The sequence below is a fragment of the Spinacia oleracea genome, chromosome 2 (genome assembly GCF_020520425.1).
Source record: "Spinacia oleracea cultivar Varoflay chromosome 2, BTI_SOV_V1, whole genome shotgun sequence".
NCBI classification, from domain to species: domain Eukaryota; kingdom Viridiplantae; phylum Streptophyta; class Magnoliopsida; order Caryophyllales; family Amaranthaceae; genus Spinacia; species Spinacia oleracea.
Window position 1 is genome coordinate 50,594,983 of NC_079488.1, and position 3,739 is coordinate 50,598,721.

General features: G+C 44.6%; 1 non-coding gene across 1 annotated transcript; it reads right to left on the reverse strand.

The window, feature by feature from the left end:
* Positions 1–3,031: 3,031 nt before the first annotated feature.
* Positions 3,032–3,138, reverse strand: LOC130468218 (small nucleolar RNA R71). The gene has a single exon (XR_008928637.1). It is a non-coding gene; the product is annotated as a small nucleolar RNA R71 (small nucleolar RNA).
* Between the last annotated feature and the right edge of the window lie 601 nt (positions 3,139–3,739).

Genomic DNA, 3,739 nt, shown 5'->3' on the forward strand with positions numbered 1-3,739 from the left:
AATCAACGACAGGGTTCTCACTCGCTGTCCGCCGTACGATTTCAAGAAACAAAATCCTCGGCAGCCGAAGCTAGAGGATCACCAGTTCTCGGATTTCTCCCTTGCTCATCTTTACGACGTTCGGGCTGATCCCTGGGATTCTCAGAGTTCAGGAGAGGCGGTACCGAGGCGGACCGTTCTTCCCGAATTGGTAACTACTTCTGATCTGGGAACACTTTTGTTTGGTCATTTTTTTTCGGATCTGCTTGTTTATTCTTTGTGGCGTGGGTGCTTACCCTCGTTTTCCCTTTTTTAATTGAATTTCCAGGGGCCAGAGGTGACGGTTGTTGCTCCTCTTATCTCATCTGCTTCTTCTCCCCCTTCGCTCGCCGCTCCCGAAGTAAGTAGTAAACCTGCACTTGAGCTCTGTTTTCTCTTACTGACTTGTTCTAACTTCCCGTTTTTGCTGTTGTCTTTAGGAGAAGTCGAGGAAGAGAAAGGCTTCGGAGGAGAGGTCTTCGCCTAAGAGGAAGAAGATTTCTAGGGAAAAATCTCCTAAGAAGTCAAAGAAGGGGATCTTTTCGTCTTCGGGGAAGGTAAATTTTCCACCCGAAGTTGTCGAGTTTCTGAGTCGTCGTCCTCATTTGACCGAGGAGCGTGTTCGACAGGTTGTGGCTCAAGATCCTAGTCTTGCCGAGGCGGGCGAGCGTTATCTTGCTGAGCAGAGGAAGCGAGAGATGGCTCCTCCCAAGAATTTGCGCACCAAGCTTCCACTTCCTGGCCAAAAGCTTAAGAGTGTGGCGGTCTTGGTGCAAAACGAACCTGTGGACCGGCCTTTGGTCGAAGAACCTGTCATGCCCTCGCCTCTAAAGCCGTTGACTCCGGCGGGGGTGACTGATATGTGCGTTTTATATAATATTTTCACCCCCGTCCCTTAGTACTTTTATGCGTCAAATGAGCTCTTAGGAGCCGTTTTTAGTACTAATCTGTGTATTTGAGTGTGCCTTGAGTTTCAGGACTACTTAGTGAGAAATTGGTCTGTTTAGACCCGTTTCAAGGTGATTTAGGCCACTACACGAACCCGATGGGATTCGGGACGATAAATGTCGACTTAAGGGAGCCTTAGATGTTCATGATTGAGACCCGGAAGTTAGACTCGGTGTTGCGGACGAAGAGCTTCCCGCCCGGTTGATCTCCCCTCGCCCATCGGGCGAGCAAGCAAAGTATCAGGACGTCAGAAGACGCCCGACGGGCGGAGTCTCGCCCGGTGCCCATCGGGCGCCCATCGAAGCCAGCAGCAAGGCATTTTCTCTCTTCGCCAGGCGGGCGAGAGCCGCCCGACCGGGCGCATGTAGATGGATTCGAAGTGTCTCCCTACGCCCGTCGGGCAGACCTGCGCCCGTCGGGCGGATTTCGAGCTTCTCGCCCGTCGGGCGGAGAGTCGCCCGACCGGGCGACGACAACCCTGGAGCCTTTAGCGCACGGTTTTATTCCGGTTTTCTCTTATGTTTTTAGGCTAAACTATAAATATAGCCTTTGTTAATTTAGTGAAAGACCTTATTATCTTATTTTCTAGTATTAAGCACTTAGATTATTTTCCTAAGCTTAGTTTTTTTCTCTCAAATTTAGTTCAAAACACTTAGTTTCAAATTCAATAAAAATTCAAGCTTTCAATTTCCTTTGCCATTCAATTAGGTATTGCTCCTTAATTTCATTCATTGTGTTGCCTTAATAATGCTTTCGATTATGTTAATTGCTTTGGTTATTGTTAATATGCTTGAGTAAATCTATTTTCTAGGGTTTGGGGATCCATGAATAATATGAAGGGACATTGAATAATTGTGATTGTTGGCATTGTAATTAATTCCTATTGATTGGTTATTATTACTATACAATTAGATTTGCGCAGGTTTAGTTGTGGTAGTTTGGCAATTTCAAGTTAAGATTCGAGAGATGCAATTTGATGTTTAGGCTTGTGTCAATAGGTGGAATTAGGATTAATACGTAGCGAGAGCCCGTTAATTCTAAGTCTATGATTAGTATCGATTCGAGAGAGCATGCTAGTCTAATTAATTGCTTTGTTGATTATTGTGATTGTTTATCGTCCTGGATTGTTATTTGTTGGTGAACCTATGCCCTAGATCCTTTAATTCCTGAATTCTTAATTGTTTAATTATCGTTCGTAGTCTTAGCATACAAACCAACCAATTCTTGTTTCCCAATAGTCTAGTTTAGTTGATTAATAGTAGAAAGAACACTGTTTCCCTGTGGATTCGATCCTGACTTCCCTTGCTACCTAGCTAGTGGACCTTAGGTTATTTTTTATTAGGTAATACGACTTAAGCCTGTCAAAATTTGCCGCCGTTGCCGGGGATTCGGTTTTATTTTCTGTTGTTGATTGCTTATCCTAGATTATTGTTTGTTACTACTCAAGGAACTCACGTTCCTTGAGACCGGATCTCACATTGTTTTGTAGTCTTTGCTTATGCCCAGGACCGTAGGTACTAGTAATCTTACTCCATTCGATCCTGAGCCCGAAAGAACCTTTCGTAGACGAAGAACTTTCATTGCACAGTGTGGGAATTACTCTGATTCTGATCATAATATTGGCGATCTTTTTCCTTCAGATACAGATTCAGTTTCAGAGATAGAGATGGGTGACGAAAATCTGATACCGCCACCTACCCCACGGCTTACAGACTATTCTAAGCCAAGTCTGTCCGTGCTACCAAAGGCGATCATGCCTTGTATTGCAGCTGAGACCTTCAAGATTGAGCCTGCATTGATTAACATGATCGAGAGACGCCAGTACGGTGGGGAACCAGGTGAAGACCCGAATCTTCACATTCAGTCCTTTATCCAATATTGCTCCACCATCAAGCAAAAGGGATTGACTCCGGAGCAGACTATGGAGATACTTTTCCCATTCTCTTTGAGTGGGAAAGCTAAACTGTGGATTAATGGGTTGAATCGGGCGGCTTTGAAAATCAATAATTGGGAATCCTTGGCTCTTCCTTTTTATGTTAAATATTTTCCACCTGAGAAAACGGCTCGTCTAAGGGGTCAGATATTAGGTATCTCACAACAAGCGGACGAGAGTTTGTTTGAGGTCTGGGAGAGATTCAAGGATTTGCAAAGAGAATGCCCGCACCATGGTTTGGAAGATTGGTTCTTGATTCAGCAGTTTTATAATGGTCTGGGCAATGAGTCTAGATGTTTGTTGGATTCAGCTGCCAGTGGGAGGTTCATGCAACTTGAGGTGCCTAGAGCTATGGAGGTGATTGAGGAGATAGCCATTCACAATGCCCAGTATGGAAATCCTAGAGGTCTATCTAACAGGGGTGGTAAGCATGATTTAAATTCTATTGAACAATTAACTGCCCAATTGACTGCTTTACACTATAAGTTTGATAATATGCAAGCAACCAATACTCAATCTGCCCAACCTGCTAGTGTAGCTGCTATGAGTGCCCAACCTGCTACTGTGTGTGAAAGTTGTGGAATGTCTGGTCATTATGCACCGGAATGTAGGAGCTCTGTTGAACAATGTCACGCATTTCAATCCTACAAACAAAATAACCCGTTCTCCAACTCTTACAATGAGGGCTACAAAAATAACCCTCTACTATCCTACAGGAGTAACAATATCCAGAACCCTCACCAAGTCCAACATCCACCACAACAACCATACCAACCCTACCAACCACGGAACAACTACAACCAACAGTCCAGTGGACCACCTGGGTTCCCTAGACAACAC